The 22,351-nt window shown below is 38.1% G+C and overlaps 1 protein-coding gene and 1 long non-coding RNA gene across 2 annotated transcripts in view; both read left to right on the forward strand.

The window, feature by feature from the left end:
• Window positions 1-1,621: 1,621 nt before the first annotated feature.
• The window catches only part of LOC134677178 (uncharacterized), a 281,564-nt gene continuing 260,834 nt past the window's right edge, over window positions 1,622-22,351 (forward strand). Inside the window, exon 1 of the long non-coding RNA XR_010100004.1 lies at window positions 1,622-1,721. This is a non-coding gene — a long non-coding RNA (uncharacterized LOC134677178). The remainder of the gene's footprint in view (window positions 1,722-22,351) is intronic.
• The window catches only part of LOC134677133 (diacylglycerol kinase 1), a 273,583-nt gene continuing 254,635 nt past the window's right edge, over window positions 3,404-22,351 (forward strand). The window contains exon 1 of the mRNA XM_063535592.1: window positions 3,404-4,052. The gene's annotated coding sequence lies outside the window, so the exon portion shown is untranslated. The remainder of the gene's footprint in view (window positions 4,053-22,351) is intronic.

Here is a 22,351-nt window from a genome sequence, read left to right on the forward strand (position 1 = left end):
TGGGATTATTTGTCAAGCGGATCCCAGGCTCCCATGAGCCGTGGCAAAATGCCGGGATAACGCGAGGAAGAAGTGATTAAAGTCCATATTTCAGAACTCGTTTTCGAAATCGCACTTTTTGCTTCCAGTTTTAACCCTTCAGGGTCAGGGCCACTTGCACCATCACACTAACCCGAAGTTAAGTGGTTAAACCGTCAACTTAGTGTCAAATTATACTGGTAATCATGGTAACTCCAGGTTTAACCGGTTAACCCGGGGTTATTAGAATGGTGCAAGTGGCGCTCAGAGCATTTACGATAGCCCTGCTCAATAGACTCCTAACAATGTAGTCGTAAATCGAAACTGCCGCAAACGCCGGCCATCTCGAAACTGCCATTAACCCAAAAACAACCATATGGCCCCAAATATAACCGACACACAACTTATTAAAATAAACTGTGAATAAACGAAGCATTTAATAAAGAAGTTTTTGGCAAAAATGACAATTTTGGTACAAGCTTTTATCGCTGACTGTACTTTTCTTACGACAGACAACTAATACTCATCGAGACAATTCTAAAAATCCCTAACACGATTAGGTTGCGTTGTTTAATCACAGAGTTCCTATGGCCGCCTCCTGTCTCCATCATCAGATCAGCTCGATGGTACCATAATATTGCATTGTCATCCGATTTATAGATGCAAGCAATATTTCAGCCCAATCGGAAACCGGGAAGTGGATCAAATCTAACTTGCAAGATTTGATTACAAACCGACAGACAGACAGACAGACAACGGGACAGGTGAAACTAAAAAAAAAGCTTGTAAAAAGTCACTAGTGACCCGCCCTGGCTTCGCACGGGGTCGCAAAACCATAACAAATGATACACCTAAACCTTCCTCAAGGATCACTCTATTGTCAGATGAAAACCGCATGAAAATCCGTTCAGTAGTTCTTGAGTTCATCGCGAACATACATACACACAAAAAGACAGACGCGGCGGGGGACTTTGTTTTATAGAGTCGGACCAAAAAAAGTCTGCAGCGGATTTGATAGCCCACACAGTGCAAGTGTAATTTATACGTCATAATTTCATAGAAGTTTGACGTTTAAAATAACACTTTCACTAAGTATTAGTGACTGAAAGAAACAATCTGTCGGATTTATCTAAGTAAGTACGGGCAACTTAGGAGAGATATTTTATATTTAATATTTAGTTTTAGTTATTAGTTTTAGGTTTTGTGTAAATACATAATGTATATCAGTTCAAGTAAGTAAGTAAGTATCATTTATTGTCAGATTGTGCAATGTCAGTATACAGATACACCACCAACACCTAAAACCTAAAACACCATAAACACTCTATGATGCGTTCAAAACTGCAAATTACGCCCAGCATATCAGAGGTGACAGTCCATTTCCAACGACAGCTGCACTACTGTTCATTTTACTATGGGAATTAGGGTTGCGAACTTTTTTTTGTTGGAATATAGTATTTTCCAGAATTAGGCATCAAAAATATAGTAGGTACATTTCAAAAAAATATAGTACTTTTAGATAGAATACTAAACATGAGTGTAATATAGTCGGACCGTAAAAAGTCTGCAGCGATTTTGATAGCCCACGCAGTGCAAGTGTCATTTTAAACGTCAAACTTCTATGAAATTATGACGTATACATAACACTTACACTGTGTGGGCTATCAAATCCGCTGCAGACTTTGTTTGGTGCGACTATATACGTTTAATCGGAAATATAGTTTTTTAGCGTACTATATATATTTCCAAAAGTATATAGTACAGAGAGCCAAAATATAGTACAATACTATATAATATAGTACGGTTGGCAACCCTAATGGGAATTGACAATAACACCGACGCGTTCAGTACCAGTAGTAGTGCAGCTGCGGTCAGAAATGGAATGTTACCATTAAGATAAACTTAATTGTATTAAGATGACATTAAAATTTGGAACATCTCTGAATAACAAAGGAATTAGATTTACTTAACCTATTTTTAGGGTTCCGTCTTCTTCTTCTTAGTCGGTACACTCTTGCCAGAGTGGTCGTGGTCATCATTGTAAATCTCGATGAGTGATGATCTTGCTAATACGGCGCCATTCGTCGCGGACTGCAGCTTTCCGGGTACATTCGTAAACCGAGCACTTAGTTGCGGCCTTTATCTGGTCTGTCCATCTCATTGGTGATCTACCACGTGGCCTGGTGCCTTCGACCTTTCCCTGCACTACGAGGCGCTCTATGGAGTCATTACCACGACGAGAAATATGGCCGAAGAAGGTCAGAATGCGTGACTCCACTGTGGTTGATAGGCGCTGTCTGATGCCAAGTTCTTTTAATATGGAGTCATTTGTACGAAACTCTGTCCACGATACTCCGAGCATCCGTCTCCAGCACCGCATCTCCAACGCGTCAACTCTCTTCCGGTTCCGTACCCAAAGGGTAAAACGGGACCCTATTACTAAGACTTCGCTGTCCGTCCGTCCGTCCGTCTGTCACCAGGCTGTATCTCACGAACCGTGATAGCTAGACAGTTAAAATTTTCACAGATGATGTATTTCTGTTGCCGCTATAACAACAAATACTTAAAACAGAATAAAATAAAGATTTAAATGGGGCTCCCATACAACAAACGTGATTTTTGACCAAAGTTAAGCAACGTCGGGAGTGGACCGTTTTTTTTGCTTTTTTTTTGCATTATGGTACGGAACCCTTCGTGCGCGAGTCCGACTCGCACTTGCCCGGTTTTTAAATACAACGTCGGTGGTTAACAAGCATACGGCCCGCCTGATGGTAAGCGGTCACTGTAGCCTATGAACGCCTGCAGTTCCAGTGGTGTTAGATGCGCGTTGCCCTTTAAAAACCTGTAACTCCTTTTTTTGAAGAGCCACATACCTACTGTAGCCTCTCGGGAAAACCTCGTCAGGAAGCTGATTCCACAGGTGCATGGATTATAGTTCGTTTTTTTTAGCATTAGAAAGAACTTCAAAGAAGGTAAGCGATCTTGGCATGTCTTTTAATTGAAAAAAGCTTTTTAAAAATCAATAACTATTACTTATGAAAGCAGAAGAATATAAATGATCGTATTAGATTCGTAATTGTTACATATTTGCCGTAACTTATTTTTAAAATGTGTTTTTCAATTAAAAGACACATCAAGATTGTTTACCTAATTTCTAATGCTAAAAAAAACGAAGTATAGTGTGTGGATTTTTAACCTCATTAGCTCTCATTAGCATCAACGAATTGTAATTGTTTTAACCTTTTAACCTTGATAGTCACTAAAACTACGAGAATATAGCAAGGTTCAGCTCAACCATCCACCAAAAACTGATTCAAATAATTACTTATACACATGCAAATCAATAATAATAAATCAACATCAAAAATATACGAAGTTAAATTAAATTAAAAGCGTGTAAAAACGATTTCTAATAAACGTTGAAAACCGGCTGTCGCCTCCCGCCCAAATTAACGTCAATCGCTATCAATAAAAAAAAAGTTTCAAATAACGCGCGTTCCAATTCACGCGAGCCCGATTTTTCGGCAAATTCCTTCGTCCACTTTTATAAGTACGAAGGATAATGAATCTGAGCGGGATCGATGTATTAACGATGCATAAGCGAGAGGAGGACAGGGATATTGTGTACTTTCTTTTATAGATTTGCTGAAAGCGTTACGATAGGGCTCTGTATTTCAGTGCCGGTTGGTCAGTCGCGGAGAGAGGATGTTGAATTTTCCTGTCGGCTGAAATTTTCCGCACCTCCTCATGCGATTACCCTTTTAAATATTATTAATGGCCTTCTAAAGGCATAATAGTCTTTTAATTAAGTAAATTTTAAAATTTAAGAGTTATTGTGTAAATATGTGTGTTAGTGACTTACCTAATAATAAAACATTAAATCTGCCGAACGCTTGATTTGTAGTACGATCCGTGCGTGTTTGCGTTTTCTCAGCGGCATCGTTACATTTCCTTCGCTTTGGTGTGAGAAGAATTAAAAAAAAAGTGCAATGTGAGTGACAGTTTCGTGAATTCGAATTTGGAATTCGGGATCGGTACGTATACTTTTGACTGTTTGTTTTTTTTTCAGATAAATAGTGTTGTGCTCATTCAACTGGGTATTTTTAGTCTGTTTAACGTTAAAGTTATTTTCATTGTTTGCTAGATAACGTGTGCTCACATCTGTTCCAGCGTGAGGTGTTATTTATTTTGATTATGAAATTAGAATAGTTACACTTACTTATTTTATTTATTCGTTAAAACCTCTGTTATTTAAGGCTTAGGGGTGTCCATAAATTACGTCATCGATTTTTGACGATTTTTGACCCCCCCCCCCCTATAATCATCCAAAAATCATGCTTCAAATGACCCCATTTCCTCCTACTTCATGCTACCGTCATCCAATGTCCAGCCCCCCCCCCCTAATTTGAAATGACGTAATTTATGAATAGCCCCTTACTTGTTTTTTCATTTTATTAATAGAAATGAATACGAGAAGATTAATTGTCATTTGACTAAAATTAATACAAATTAAGTAAAAATTAAGTAAAAAAATCTTTACGAATGCCCTTCCAAGACTTTTGTCTCATTACGAATCTAAACATGTCATAAATCAGTGCACACACCATGATTTATTTAAATCATGTCTACTTAAGACCTTGTTTTGTGCTCTTGTAGGTATCTACTCATTCTACTCATACTAATAGTCAATCATTATCATCTTCCTAGCGTTATCCCGGCATTTTGCCACCGCTCAGCCTGGGGTCCGCTTGGCAACTAATCCCGAGAATCGGCGTAGGCACTAGTTTTTACGAAAGCGTCTGCCATCTGACCTTCCAACCCTGAGGGTAAACTAGGTCCTATTGGTATTAGCAGGCGTGGCTCACTCCGCGATTTCGACGCTTTGCTACAGGTAGCTAAAAGTACATCCGTTCGACCCCAAATTTGGGGTTTGCCATAAGCCGCGCGTGGCGCTGTCGCCACCTAGCGGCCATATCTGTGCTGATCGTGACAGACGCGTTTTGTTAGAGAATGAGTCTTCTGTACCTAGTACTATTATTTATTCTGTGGTATTACTCCGGTATGTTTTCCTTCACCGAAAAGCGACTCGTACCTAAATATCAAATGATTCCTAGGGAATGCAAATCGGTTATTTTCGGTTATTTTTTTTATGGAAATAATCGGTTATTAACCGAAACCGCGGTTATTTCCATACAAAAAATAACCGATTTGCATTCCCTAATGATTCCACACATTATTGAATTTTCGATCGGTGTTTTCTATCAATGATTGTCATCTTGGCTAGCCCCTCTATGCCACTACTCATTCTGTCACAGCAGTGTCACAGTGACAATGATTTGGCATATGAATAACATTCCTTGACGGTAACGTGCAGAAATCAGGGTTGCCAACTCCAATATTTTTTACCCCTGAGCTCAACTTAAAAACCCCTAAAACTGTACTATTATTTTGGAAAACCCACTAAATAAAAAATAAAAGAAATTATTATAGATTTTCCAAATTTTGAACATTATTATGATTGTCAACCGGTTCGACATTTTAATGATCATACATATGAACGTTATACATAGATGGTCAAGAAAATCTTGTCAGTAGAAAAAGGCGCGAAATTCAAATTTTCTAGACGATATCCCTTCGCGCCTACATTTTTACAAATTTGCCGCACTAAAAAAAAACCCTAAAAAAACCACTAAAAATATTTAGCCCCTAAAAACCCCCTAGCTGGTTTATTTCCCTCTAAATTTAGTGGTAAAACCACTAAGTTGGCATCCCTGGCAGAAATAAAATACACTTGAAAGCGCGTTCTTGTGTCATTTTGCGAGACCCATATCACCCGATGCCATTTAGTCGGGTCCCAGGGATAGGTACATATGTATAAATACTTATTGGGCCTTTATAGCCCTTTGACTTTTACTAATCTAAAGCACAGAATAAATAATAGTAAGGTGTATTCGGGTAATACCGAATGTCGGAAAATTCCTAAATTCAGATGAAAATCACCCTTAATTCCATCATAATAAAAGTCTCATTTCGGAATTATCCGACAGTTTTCGACATTCGGAAATACCCGAGTAAACCTTACTAGGTACAGAAGACACTCTAACAAAACGCGTCTGTTACGATCAGGACAGATATGGCCGCTATGTGGCGACAGCGCCACGCGCGGCTTATGGCTAGCCACCAAAACTGGTGTGGAACGGATGTAGTTGTAGCTACCTGTAGCAAAGCGACGAAATCGCGGAGTGAGCCACGCCTGCCCAGGGGTAGGCATACGTATGAATAATTATTGGGCCTTTATAGCCATTTGACTCTTACTAATCTAAGAAAGTCACCAGAATACAGATGTACTTTCGTAATAGTGCATAATTATAATTAATTTCCATATTTTTTTCATATCACGGAAACGTACGAACGTGTTTTGCTATTTAGTCAGTCTCCGTACAAAAAGTACTGACGTTGACTGAAGTATACGTCAGTACTATAGTGTGACAAATACGAACGTTTCCGAGAAAATACGATGGAAAACAATTATACACTACCTACATCTGTACCCTGCTTGTATGGGTGCAATTTGGTATGACGTTCTAAAAGTGCGAGGACTAGTGAAACTTACCACATATAAAATCGATGTCGATAAAATTGTGACTTAAGACAGTACCGTCAAATGGGGTAACTAAGGACAGAGGGGCAATTTAAGACATTTTTTTCTGACTATGATGTAGGTACTAATCAACTAGTTAATTTTTAGGGTTCCGTACCCAAAGGGTAAAACGGGGCCCTATTACTAAGGCTTCGCTGTCCGTCCGTCCGTTCGTCCGTCTGTCACCAGGCTGTATCTCACGAACCGTGATAGCTAGACAGTTGAAATTTTCACAGATGATGTATTTCTGTTGCCGCTATAACAACAAATACTAAAAACAGAATAAAATAAAGATTTAAATGGGGCTCCCATACAACAAACGTGATTTTTGACCAAAGTTAAGCAACGTCGGGAGTGGTCAGTACTTGGATGGGTGACCGTTTTTTATTTGCTTTTTTTTTTTGAATTATGGTACGGAACCCTTCGTGAGCGAGTCCGACTCGCACTTGCCCGGTTTCTTCGCTATTTCGGCATTGGTCCCATAATAAAAATTGTTCAATATAACCTATAAAATCACTACGCGTACGAACTATGCTATGGCTTGTGGTTAAAATTTCTCAATGTATATTGCTGTAGTATGGAAATAGTAACTGGTCCAAAAAAAAACCAATTGGGCTTTGCCCAGCAGTGGGACACTCTACTGGGCTCTATTTAATAAATGCCGTAGGTATATGTATACCTAATATTAGCGTTTTTATATAAAAAAAACCGGGCAAGTGGGAGTCGGACTCGCGCACGAAGGGTTCCGTACCATAATGCAAAAAAGGAAAAAAAACCGGTCACCCATCCAAGTACTGACCCCGCCCGACGTTGCTTAACTTCGGTCAAAAATCACGTTTGTTGTACATGGGAGCCCCACTTAAATCTTTATTTTATTCTGTTTTTAGTATTTGTTGTTATAGCGGCAACAGGTATCAGGTATCAGCTATCACGGTTCGTGAGATACAGAATGGTGACAGACGGACGGACGGACGGACGGACAGCAGAGTCTTAGTAATAGGGTCCCGTTTTACCCTTTGGGTACGGAACCCTAAAAAGTGCTTAAGTGTCAGTAGGCGGGGCATGTCGTAGATCTCACGGTTGCCAGGGCGGAAAGATTCTTGAGTGCTCACGCAAGGCGTGGGCAGGCCTAATACAAGTGCTACCCATTGACATATAAGTATATAAGAAAAACATATATATGTATAAGCCTCAGGGTATGGTCACGTCTCACACTCGACTCAGATGGTATGGTCACGTCATGCGGCGACCACCTGACCACATGACACAGAAAGTGCTGCACATTTACCCACCGCCGTCGACGAGGCGAGGAAGACCCCGACAAACATGGATGGTCACTATAAATAGGGACTTAAATAAATCAAAAATACCAGCCCAGACGACCCGGGACAGACAGTCCTGGCGAAGAATTACTAGGAGAGCCGACCCCAAATGATGGGATTAAGGCTAGGAAGAAGAAGAAGAAGAAGTATAAGCCTCAGGGTAACATTCCATTTCCAACGACAGCTGCACTACTGTCAATTTTACTATGGAAATTGACAATGACAGCGACGCGTTCAGTACCGGTAGTGCAGCTGCGGTTTTCCAAGTCATGTAATTGAAAATATAAATAAGAAACCTAATAATATTAAGGCTATTGTTAAAAAGGCATTGATAGAGATAAATGTAAAAAGACTCAGTAGCAATAGTAGCATGTAAAAACACTTAATGATAATGTTCAATAATTATGATAGGGGTTGCTCCCCATGTCCCTTAGTTCAAATAATCTTAAAAACCGGGCAAGTGCGAGTCGGACTCGCGCACGAAGGGTTCCGCACCACAATGCAAAAAAACAAAAAACAAAAAAAAGCAAAAAAAAACGGTCACCCATCCAAGTACTGACCCCGCCCGACGTTGCTTAACTTTGGTCAAAAATCACGTTTGTTGTATGGGAGCCCCATTTAAATCTTTATTTTATTCTGTTTTTAGTATTTGTTGTTATAGCGGCAACAGAAATACATAATCTGTAAAAATTTCAACTGTCTAGCTATCACGGTTCGTGAGATACAGCCTGGTGACAGACGGACGGCCAGCGAAGTCTTAGTAATAGGGTCCCGTTTTACCCTTTGGGTACGGAACCCTAAAAATGTAAGATTAGTTCTAAGCTAATGGAGCTACATTCGAATAAATAATAGCTAATGCTAAGAGCTAATGGAATGTAATTATTTTTTTAAAATAATCATTTTTTTTTTAATGGAATGTTACCATTATGTGTATTAAGCGTCACTTGCATCATCCCAATAACCCAGGGTGGACCGGTTAAACCATTAACGGCGTTAACCCAGTGTCGAATGTTACTGCCCTTGTAATTCCTATTCACCCCATTTTGCAGTATATGAAACTAATGTACAGTCAAGGAATTTAAATTCCGACCCATTTCGTACTTTGTCACAGTGACAATCAATATGAAAGCCGCCAGAGACCTCATACGGTTGTCACTGTGACAAAGTACGAAATGGGTCGGAATTTAAATTCCTTGACTGTACGTGTACATAATACATAAGTAACACTAGACACATACTAGATAAAATAGTTTGTTTACCATTTGATATCAAGGACATCTGTCACACAACAAACAGTTGAATAACATGTAAAGTACATACTTACATAACATACCTACATTAAAAGATAACCTTTTACCGATATGTCACATATATCGATATATGATGCATATAACTACCGATGTACTGTGAAATAGTGATGCCACGAATATTCGGCAACTATTCGGTATTCGACCTATTCGGCCAGTTTGCCGAATATTCGGTATTCGGCCGAATATTGCCTACTATTCGGCCGAATACCGAATATCTGTCGTACCTACCTAAAAAGAAAAATTACACAAAATATAAATAAAAACTAGGTATATTTAATATTTAAAATGTATTCTTGGAAAGTAGGCACGTTTTTGAGCATTTCTTGATTACAAAATATTTTATTTTTATCATGGGTCTGATTTGATTGACTCTAACTACATTAATTAATTCTGTTCAACATAAAATACATCTTAGTAAACATTGTGCTTTGTTGGCGAACAGTTTTCATAATAATTGTGACTCAAAATGTTCGCATGTCATGCCGAATATTCGGTATTCGGCCAAATTCACTATTCGGGGCATCTCTACTGTGAAATGACTCAGTGTTCTACCTAACTAGGTATGTCCGTTTATGTGTGGTACACGGGCGTTTTCACATTGTACTGCCCGATAAAGTTAGACCAAGAAAAGTCTGCAGCGATTTTGATAGCCCACGCAGTGCAAGGTAAGGAATGCAAATCGGTTATTTTTTGTATGGAAATAACCGCGGTTTCGGTTAATAACCGATTATTTTCATCCAAAAAATAACCGATTTGCATTCCCTAGTGCAAGTGTTATTTATTCGTCATAGTTTCATAGAAGTTTGACGTTTAAAATAACCGTTGCACTGCGTGGGCTATCAAAGTCGCTGCAGACTTTTCTTGGTCAAACTCTAGGTACTTCTAATAAAAACGATTTTCATTAACCGACTTCAATGTGTGCGTGTGTATATGTACAGGCATAATGTTTGTCGCTTGGTCTAACTCTAACTTATATCATTCAGGGCCACTTGCACCATTCATTAACCCGGGGTTAACCGTTTAAGCCCGTGAGTTACCATGGTTACCAGTACAATTTGACACTAGGTTAACGGTTTAACTGGTTAACCCTGGGTTAGTGGGATGGTGCAAGTGGCGCTCAGCGACTCAAAGAGGGTCTTGGCCTCCGAAACGGGAGCAATGTTTTCCCGATCCTGCGCCTGCGCCTGCCAATTGGCTAGGTACTATCCTATTAGTCAAATCAGGGCTATAACCGCGAAAATCGAAGTTCGCAAATTGCTGGGATTTTTCTCTGTCACTCTAATTACGTCTTCATTGGAGTAAAAGAGAAAGATGCCCGCAATTTGCGAATTTCGGTTTTCGCGGTAGCCGCTCAGCTTCTTTTTTAGAACTGTCAAAACGATGTGCTAATATGGAATTTATGTGAAAACGTACAGTGACGTCACGGATTCGTCATCGACTTTTTTATTTCAATCAGATTTGTTAAATCGAAATTGTGTTAAAATAACTGCTTTATATGTTTTCCAAATCATTATCCGGTGTTTTTTTTCGTGCAGAGTGTGAAATAATTTATTTTAAGTAGAGAAAAGTACCCAATTATCGGCTTGAAGGTAGCTTGTTTTATTATCAAGTATTTCGGATTATTCAGATAGATGTAATTTATGTAAGGTAACCAGCGGGCGCAGCACGGTTCCATTTTTATCGACTATCACTATGCGCATCCCTTTCGCACTAACATACTTGTTAGAACGTGACAGGCATGGTGATAAGGGATAAAAACGCGACCGTGCTACGCCGCCAGGTTAAATTAGCAATGCACGCACGAGAACTTTCCAAAGTTGCGAAACTTTCCACATGAGAAATTCTCGGTAACTTCTGAGAATGTTCTCGAGAACGAGAATTTATTTATTTATCGTAGTTTATACCATGAATATTCACGATAGTTTAGGTGTAGTCCTTACCCCCAGAAAATTCCGACTTTTGGTCGTCCGTTTCCGGTCAGAAAAATGTATGACGGCCCGGCCAAACGGTCAGACTTAGGTGGGGGGTGCTCGACCAAATGTCATAGAGGGACCCTGGCAGTTTTTGATGCCGCCATTTTTTTTCAATATGGCCGACTTTTTTTTTTAACTTTTATAATTTTGTCCTGGCGCGCTGAAATTTTGATCACGGAATCTCGGAGTCCCCTAGATACCTATGAAAATTTTTTTTTTAGAAAAATGCTACAATTACGGGAAAACTGGCCACTTTTATTTTGTATGGCAACTTTTAAACGGTGCGTGATAGGTGGGGGTGCTCGACCAAATGTCATAGAGGGCCCCGAGACAAAACAAACTGCATTTAAAAAAAATCAAAATGGCCGACTTTTTTTTTAATTTTTTCAAGTTGGTCCGAGCGCGCTGACATTTGGCATGGCGGGAGATAGAGGCCTCTAGATTCTAATGAAACAAAAAAAAAATTTTGGAAAAAATTGTCGAAAGTCGAAATGTTCTCTGATATACAGTGAGAATTTAAGCAACTTATTGGTAAATTTATCACATCAACAAAATAGCTAACTGTAATAGACAATAATATATGCATAATAACATTTAGTTTTAAGTTATGCCTATTTAAACTTTATTTCGAGTATATTCTCTTGTTTAAACAATAATTTCCAAGTTGCAGGAATGTTCTGAGAACATTCTCGAGAACGTTTCCGCTTTTTGGGAATGTTCTGCAATTTGTACATTGCTAGGTTAAATACAGCGCCATTTTAAGCCTATTAATTGCTTGTTAATTAACGCCATTATTCACACATTGAACTAATTGAAGGGATGTTTACAAAAACAACAGCTTAGAGCGGTTGACACTTTTTTATGAACATTGTCAATCGTTTCAGGTGTCAACCAGTGTAGTCAGTTATGTTGTTTTTGTAAACATCCCTTCAATTATAATCAATTTTTTCTAAAAACAAACTTCCTCAAACTATGAATTACAAAGAAATCACTAGTTCGGATGGGGAGCAAATTTGTAATCTTTTTAATACTCATTTTCATTCGGTCTTCGAGCAGCCGAGTAACATTACCTTTGATAACATAGTAAATAACTCTTTACATGATCCTTTGATCGATTTAAGTACAATAGAAATTAATTCAATGATTGTATATAAATACCTTAAATCAGTTAATATTCATAAAGGCGCCGGTCCAGATGGATTACACCCCCTCCTAATTAAACGCTGCTGTTCCTCTCTTACATCACCTATCACTATGCTATTTACCAAATCTCTTAAAGACGGTTATGTTCCTAAAATATGGAAGCAGGCTTGGGTGACCCCTATACCTAAAGGTACAGTCAGCAGCGATATTGAAAAATACCGTCCGATTTCCAAATTGTGTATCTTTGCCAAGTTATTGGAAAAAATAGTAACTGATCAACTCTTTAGTGCTGTACGTCGCCATATTATACCTAATCAGCATGGTTTTTTCAAGGGTCGATCAGTCGATAGTAACCTGTTGACCTTCACTGATGTAATATTCAGCGCAATGGATGATGGTTTTAGCGTTGACGCTATCTATGCCGACTTCGCTAAAGCTTTTGATAAAATTTCTCATCATACCTTATTAACGAAGCTTTGGCGACTTGGCATTCATGGCGATCTGTTCCGTTGGATCAAATCTTATATCGAAAATAGAGTTCAGTCCGTAGTATTACTGGGTTTTCAGTCGGAATGGAAACCAATTAGCTCTGGTGTGCCTCAAGGTTCCCATTTGGGACCTTTGCTTTTTTTACTATACGTAAATGACATCCCGAATTGCATTAAACATTCTAATTTGTTGCTATATGCGGACGATACCAAAATCTTTAGGATCATTAGAAATGAAGATGACTGTGTTAAACTACAAGACGATCTAAATAACCTTGTCACCTATTGTACAGCTAATCACTTATTTCTAAATTTGGATAAATGTAACGTTATAACTTTCACCAAAAAGAAAAAGAAAATTGAATTTAATTATAGCCTTTTAGGTAGAACATTGAGAAGAGTTACAGAGATTCGCGATCTTGGCATTCTAATGGATAGTAACCTTACATTTGTCCCACATCTTGACAACATCTTAAACAAGTCATTTAGACAACTGGGTTTTATCTTGCGGGTAGGAAAACCTTTTAAAAATCCTTTAACATACAAAATCCTATACAATAGTTTTGTCCGCAGTCACCTAGAGTTTGCATGTTCTGTCTGGAAACCATATCACGCTATTCATATTAATAGAATTGAAAGGTTACAAAAGAAATTTATTAAATCACTCGCGTTTAGGACTGGGCAAATTTATACTAATTATACGGACACATGTACTCGTTTTAAGATGCAAAAGCTGAGTGACCGCCGTGATGCAGTGGACTCGGTTTTGCTTTTCAAAATTATTCACTCGGTACTAGACGCCCCTACTTTGCTTCAAAAAATAGGTTTCAGAGTTCCGCGAAGACGAGAGCGCCAGTGTCGCAAAAAAGACCTTTTCTCTATTCCTCGCAGTCGGACTTGTTATGCTGGTAATGCGTTTATTAAGCGTGTTTGTAAACTATTTAATAATAATGAAAGACTCACACACGTGGATATATTTAACTGTACAACTACTTTACTGAAAAAAGCATTCACATGATATAAGGTGCATAAATAATACCTAATAAGCATGTTTTTCTAATAATTAAGGTATATATCTTTGCCTGTTTATTTTACCAAAAAAATTGTAATTTACTTTTCTTTCTAGATGTTAAACTTCATGTAGGTACACAAGCTCACAGCTATTTGTTTAAAGCATTGTAAAAAACGTTTTGCATTTATATACGATTTTTCTTGTTGTATTTAAAGGTGCATTGGCTACGTATTTCTGATATGTTAATTAAGGAAACTATAGGTCTATTTACTGCTGCTCAATCTATTGATTAATGTTAATGAATGACTGTTTGTTTCTCAATAAATAAAAAAAATAATAATAACGAAAATTAAATTAAATCCTTATCAGATAAATCCATATGTTGTATGTTTAATAAAAATGTACGTAGCATTTCAGTTCCAGGACATCTTATAATATGCGGATCGGATACTATTATTAACAATATTTTATAACAATTGTCTAATTGCAATATAATCAATATACATTCACTGGTTGAAAGTAACAATATTTTTACTGATAGTCTGGCCTATAACAGTACTATACTACTCGTACATACAGTAAGAAAGGCCTCAGCTCACATGTTTGTCGACCTCGGCTTCGCCTCGGTTGACAATTTCATGTAATCTCAGGCCCTCTTATATACTAGCCCAGGTGTTTATACTATTTTTTTTCTGTTTGATGGATCCGGAAAGTGGCAACTTCATTTGCAGCGTGTCGTAATTTGACGCTTTCCGGCCAGGGGGCAGAAAAAATGTATTTAAATACTTAGGTTAATGTGGATTAGTTATTTACGATACAAGTGCGGAAGAGAGGAAATTCGAAACGAGTGGCGATAAATTAAAACCCGACCAAAGGGAGTTTAAAGCGACACGAGTTGCGAATTACCTATTCGCACGTGTATCGTACAACGTTTTACAGTACATATGGCCCTTTAAACTTTTGTCATACGCAAGGAAAGTGCTCTTTCCCGCACTTGTACGGGAAAGTAGGAGCATATGTTCTGTAAACAAATTAAAAATATTGCTACACCTTAAATAGGATATTGGCAATCTTTATCCTTTATCTGTCTCTTGAAACTTAAGGGTCTTTTACCTATTTATTCGCTTCCCAAATCCTACATTTCTCCGATATTCTGTCAGCTGTCAAAACAGGGAATGTTGCCTTTTTAGACAGATTCATTAACGTTAACGTTACGTAGTACGTTATACGTTATACGTTAACGTTGTTTTGACGTACAATAACTTAGTAACTACATCTACCCGCCATATTAGTATAATATACTATATACTATATTAGTATAATCGAGTTTGGATATGTTTCAGACTTTCAGGTAAAACTTTTGAATAAGCACAAACTTCCTTCCATTCGTTGAAGAGTTTATTATTCTAGCGGAATAAAAACGAAATCCCAAAAAAATTATACATGTTATTTAGACATTTTTCCTGACCGCCTGTTGTTACCTCTACTGTCTTTGTTTATGTTATTGTCCATTTATTGCAAACTACGTGTATGTGAGGTGTGCAATAAAGAGTATTGTATTGTATTGTATTTTTCATTGAGTTTATCACCAAAAGGTACCCGGTAAAGGTAGGTTTTTAGTACTCAAATATTTTTTAAGAAATACAATTGAAGAAAGAAATAAAATACATCATCTGTGAATCTTTCAACTGTCCCTCTTGACAGACAAACGGCCAGACAGACAGACAGCCGAGTCTTAGCAATAGGGTCCCATTTTTACCCTTTGGATACGGAACCCCATAAAGTATTAGAGTACCACAGAAAGCCAGGAAGTAATCGGAAGCAGGAATAGTACATTTCGATGCTAGTGCGGAAGGTATGTCATTACTTCACGAGTACCGAGATATCTTGCCACGAGCCGCAGGCGAGTGGCAAGACTCGGGACGAGTGAAGAATGACATTTCCGCACGTGTATCGAACGACGTTTTTTAATACAGTTGCGAAAAAATAAGAAAAACATTGTTAATCGTACACTAAACAAAAGTGGCAACAGTGACAGCTCGGTTAGACGTCGTCTTTAAGTATATTATATCTATGGGCGTTTGACAGCTATTCCGTTCCATTCAGTCAACTTATTAAGAACGGAATTTTCAATATTGAATATTAAAAAATAAACGTGTTATAATGATGAAGAGGTAAGTAATTAAATATGATATATGTAATATTTTTCGTATTCTTACATTAACGGTAGGTTTTTATGCTGATTACGACGTTTAAAGGAAACTAATATTAACACTCATCAATAAGTAGTCGTGAATTGGAACAAGTATAAATTTAAAAAAATTGGAAAAGTAAAAAGCACTAGTTCGAGATAACCAACTTTCCGCACGCTCAACAGCTACGTAAAGTAGCACTTTTTGAGCAACTGTATTAAAAAGTTAGTATAATTGCCCTATAACAATATTTTGCCGGGACAAGTTTCGGGGAACTTCTGTAATGTCGCTTGGGGACAATCATGGTATACTTTTAGAAATTACTATCCCAAATGTTATTCTGAAGTGTGTTGTGGATCTTGTTAGAGATAAGTAAGTAAATATATTATTCTTTATTGCACCATAAAGTAAAAAAAAAATAACGGTTGCACTCCGGAGTGCTGGTAGAAGTGAAAATGAAAACTCAATGACATTGTAACAGTTTTTCGCGGGTGTGTCTGTCTTACGACTTTTAAATCTGTCGAATCTGTCGGTCACGTGACCTGTCGCGAGTTTAACATTTTTAGGGTTCCGTACCCAAAGGGTAAAACGGGACCCTATTACTAAGACTTCGCTGTCCGTCCGTCCGTCTGTCACCAGGCTGTATCTCACGAACCATGATAGCTAGACAGTTGAAATTTTCACAGATGATGTATTTCTGTTGCCGCTATAACAACAAATAAAAACAGAATAAAATAAAGATTTAAATGGGGCTCTCATACAACAAACGTGATTTTTGACCAAAGTTAAGCAACGTCGGGAGTGGTCAGTACTTGGATGGGTGACCGTTTTTTTTTTGTTTTTTTTTTTTTTGCATTATGGTACGGAACCCTTCGTGCACGAGTCCGACTCGCACTTGCCCGGTTTTTTCTTAAACAACGTCAATGTATCTCTGTCGAAGGACGACCGTCCTAATTGGCATTCCAACCGCCTCCCCATAATGTACATTCTGAAATACAATTAGTAGGACATTACTGTTGCCTTGTTTCTCTTATGGACGTGTATTAAAGAACTGTAGCCAGTGGGTAATTAAAATATGTACCTATAAGTGCTTACTTATATTTGTAAGTGATTCCCAACTCACTATTTACTTTAGCCTTGTGCCGCTCACCATACAAAATTATTGCCAAGGAAATTAGAATCTTATTTTATATTCAATTGGGTTGAATTTCATTTGTTCGAAAATTTTACAAGACAAATTAAATGCTGCCTAATTCGTTTTTATTAAGGTTGACATTCCATCGAAACTGATTGTACATCCTAATGTACATTGGGCGGCACGAGGTTAGAGCTGTTTTCCACTGACGTCCAGTTTTTATACTAAAGTTAACAAGCCGATAATAATCGTTTGTCCCTTTCCATCATACCAATACGTCGGAAAGGGACAAACGATTATTATCGGCTTGTCAACTTTAGTAAACGTTTATGAATAAGGGGGTTAGTCTCCTCATAAAAGAATGTATGTCAAACTCCGAAACTTCCACACATTCTTACGTTTATGATCTCCGTGCCCCGTAAAAAGCACATACGATTCCTTAACACGCGACACTATTACCCTCTCTATCTATTCACTGTAATATGGAAGAGATAGACTGTGTCGGCTCAAACCCATACGATTCCTTAACACGCGACATTAGTACTCTCTCTATCTATTCACTGTAGTATGGAAGAGACAGACTATGTCGGCCAGTAGTGTTCTAAAGTTTAGGGTTATTACTCAAAGTATTCTAGGACTGCCATAACCTCTAGCCGCCCAGAGACCTATAAAAAGGTCGCCTGTTCCATTCTAATTTGAACTTTGTGTTGACAAAATAAAATTTCATTTTGCTTGGCAAGGTTTGACGTAAGGGCGGCTAGAGGTTAAAACTACCTACGGACCTACTTAAGAGCCAATCAACGTGCACACTAGCGCCACTGCTAAATAATCTTGATTATTTAAATATATACACCGTGAAATTTTAGTGGTTGTTTTCCCGCGGCAGGGCGATTTGCTATCGGTAGTACTTTCGAATTATGATAGACAAACTTATAAATCAACTGTTTTCCAAAAAAAAAAATTACAAAAAAATAACCTAAACTCGAACAAGCGAAAAACAATAGTAACACACTAAAACTGCAAGTCGACGACAGTTCCCGATATTGTAAACAGATAAACAAATAAACAAGCACATGTTACTTTTTTAAACTGTGTAACAGGCTAGAGTGCTTTACTGTTTGACAACTGAAATTAAAATTTACTTAGACTGTTCCTTCACGATACGAAACTTCACGAAATAAAACCTTTTTATTAGTTTGATGATTGCCATTACGTTGTGTCAACTTTGGTAAATCGAATAATTACATCCTCTTCGCTTATTAAACTAATGTGATAGCAGATCCTGTCAATGTCATCATTGCTATTTCTAGTAAAATGGATCGACATTACGAATATTCTAATTTAGAGTACATCGCGATGGTGCAGCTGTACGCTAGGGCTAACTACGACTCCCACGCCGCCCGGCGACTTCACGCGGAACCGGACCATTTACAGTCGCTGCGTCTTCGGGGGATTTTAAACCCCCAAGTTCCACACGGACGAACAATTGTCGCCGCAACACAGCGGCTGCTTAACCACGGGCAGTTTCAAACAAGAGAGCCAGCACATGCACAGGGCAGAGGTGATTGTGTATTGAACGTGGCGGATTGCAGTTCGAACAATTATTGCGGTATCGGGAAGTTTAAGTGTTTGTTTGAGTTTTTGGTCATTAAAAGCTTGATCTTAACTTGTTATGTTTACTTTTAAGGATCTGCAAACTAACTGCACGTAAAATGTGTGAAGGAAAAATAAATGGAACTACTTTTTAGGTTATTTTGTTTCATTCACTCAAAAGAATTAGGTAGGTACTACTGCAGTGCTACTACTGGTGTTAGGTCACTTTCGAGTTTCGTTCGACACATTTATAAATCTGGCATTTCTTAACATTATTTAAAAAAAGATTACACATCGACTGTATATCGATAGCAGAATCATTTCGTTGCGGGAAAACAACCACTAAAATTTCACGGTGTATGTCGGCGGCCGATCGTAAGATCAGGCAGATCGTAATGTTCCTGTGTAATATTTTGACGATAGTCTCATTAAACCAATATATAGGTAGGATAGGTTCGTTAGGTTGCTTCAGATGCCCGAAGGGCAAACTGCCCAGAAATAGGAGCCCCGTGCAGGGGCTCCGTCGACTCAGGGAACGAGTCAAAGATTTTCACGTTTCACGATATGCCTAGGAATTTCACGATATGCCTGATCTTACGATCGGCCGCCGACATATATAAGCCGGCCGAGAGAGTGGCTGAATAATCGATATTCGATATTCGGCCAAAACCACTATTCGCGGGGCATCTCTAGTTGAAATTGCATTGCCGGCCCGACCTAACATGAGTGTAGGGGCCCGATTCGGATTTTGAAATAGACATCTATTAGATATCTTTTAGACATCACTAAGATATGATAACGATATGTTTAAGATCTAACCTGTCAAATTTGATATTTGCGCGATTCTGGAGATACTCTTGAACGATTTCCACAGGATATGATATGACTTAGAGATCCAATTCACATCTAATAGATATCTGACTCTATCTAACGTAAAAGTGATATTGGTTGCCCGAATTGCGCTGCAAAAGAGAACTAGTTGATATCTAAACTTTAACGTATCTAGAATGGATAGTACGTGTCGTCTCTTGTGAATATCTTGAAGTTCGTATATGGCAGTAGGTATGCTATTTTCTTGCAAGGTGGATGACATTTCAAAATCACGGGACACTTTTGGATGAGACTAGCTCAGGACGCGTACACGAAGAGAGGCCTTATGCTCAACAGTTGGCGAGTGAAGGCTAAATGATGATGATGACCAGTGTTGCCAACTCGTATTTTGAAAAAATGCTAGACTAATGTCTATATTATGCCAAAATAATGGCAAAGATTTTTGAAACACCTATGCTAAAAAAATGCTAAAATGTCACTTCAAACGCATACTTTTTTCAAGTTTACCGCCTTTTTCTACTGACAAGATCTACTTGACCAACTTGATATAGTCCGTTGACGTCCATCCGTCGACAAAAGTCAAAATTCATATGAAAATATGAACAAAATAAGGCGATGGCGCTTATTGTTGCTGCCAAGTTGGTGCAAACTTGGCTTAAACTAAATTATGCTAAAAAATATGCCAGATGCTAAATGGAAAATTTTGGTGCCAAAGCGAGTGAAAATATGCCAGATCTGGCATCATTTATGCCAAGTTGGCAACACTGATGATGACTATGTATATAAGATAAAAAAATAATCGTCTATGTACTACTCGTATATATATATATATATATATATAATATATGTACTTATACAATGTCTATGTAGCCTACTTTTTTCACGTGTCCGTGTAATCTTTGTTTGTGTTTGAAGTGTTTGCTCTGCAGATAATTTTGCCGCGTGAGGTTTAACTTGCTCTGTTTAAAGGCTTATACGAGTTTTTTGTGCTATAATTATTATTTTTTTCCTGAGTACGAAAAGTGCAAACAAAATACAAAATGCAATATAACATTAGTTTGATCTTCTAGATTTTTACTCTCTACGTAACATCGTATAGGTAACCCTGTTGACTGACGGCTCGATTCGGAAAATGAATTAGATTTCTACTAGACTTCAACAAGTTACGATACGGATAATTTAAAGATATTTGTAAGATAGATATGTCAAATTTGACGTTTCCGCTATTCTGGAGGTCCTCTTGAACGATTTCGACTAGTTATGACTTAGATATCCAAGTCACATCTAGTCGATATCTAATGTAGATCTAGTTGATCTCTAAATAGTTTCAAGATCTTGTGATTATCTCGAAATCCGAATAGGCCTGTGTGAGGGTAATAATTATAATAAGTAGCGAACTTAAATACATTTTCAACCTTTCTTCGAAGTTAGTTCTTAAGTAAATTAATACAATATCACTTGTAGTAGAGTGTAATAACCAACATAGCACACTTGTAATGTGGGTACTATTATTACAAAATGATGAAAAAACTCACACCACATCACAAAGATAGTGATACTTAAATACGCGTTGTAATGGCTCCTCTACACGATGGGCCAGCGCCGGCCACTCCAAGAGACGCAGCCATGCGGTAGAATGAGATAGCAACATCACTTGCTCCCTCTAACGCATAAATGCGTCCCTTGGAGTGGCCGGCGTTGGCCCATCGTGTAGAGAAGCCAATTTCAAAGTTTCCAAGTTCAAAGTACTACGCAAATATGACGCAAATTTAACTTTAAGCGTAAATTTTTAATTGGCTCACGCGAAAGTTACGCTCAGGCAAATAAAATTACCTGAAAGTTGTTATACTTACGTTAATTAGTACTTTAATTATTTTCGTATTTTCATGTACAATGAATATTTATTATTTAACGGTTGAGTAACTTACAAATGGCACCTATTATAAATTAAACACATTATTTTCTTGCAAATGTAGTGTGATGACATTATTTTTAAAGATTATATGTGACGTTCCACAGCAAAAGGTACCTTATGGCGGCTGGCGCTTACGTCGCATAGCACCGCAATAATATTAGAGCGGCGTTAATAATAGCGTAAGCGCCAACCGCAATAAGGTACCTTTACCCGTGGGACGTCACATTATGTTTTAGAGGTAAGTACCAACTGTAATATTGTTACTCGTTTAAAAATTAGGTACTTTTCATGTTTCATATTTGTATCATATTAGGTGACGTAAAATGTGCCTAATTATAGAAAAAGGATCGGCCAAAAATTAAAATGTATGAAACATCCAAATTTTTTTGCGATTTCGGGGTTGGTCCCATAGTAAAAGTTGCTCAGTATAATCCGGAAACCTCCCTGGCAACGGGAATGCACTTATTTTTGACCACACGGTATATTTAAAACTGTTTTATAACACTTGACTTTGTACAATCGCATCCGGTAATAGCTATTAGTGATAGATCACCCATTGCTCACCCATCTACACAGACAAAACATCCTCCAGACTGAGCATAGTCGAGCTACCCCCTCTGCCATGCATACGGTAATTTTACTCCATGTTCGAGTCGAAAATGTCTTTGTGTGACGTCCGTGTCTTTGAACGGACCAATCACGGCACGGGACTTCGCTCCCGCGATTTTTGGCATCATCGGTTGCATGAAGTAATTGCTCTAAACTCGGTCTAGAGGATT

The sequence above is a fragment of the Cydia fagiglandana genome, chromosome 25 (assembly GCF_963556715.1).
Source record: "Cydia fagiglandana chromosome 25, ilCydFagi1.1, whole genome shotgun sequence".
Taxonomy (NCBI): domain Eukaryota; kingdom Metazoa; phylum Arthropoda; class Insecta; order Lepidoptera; family Tortricidae; genus Cydia; species Cydia fagiglandana.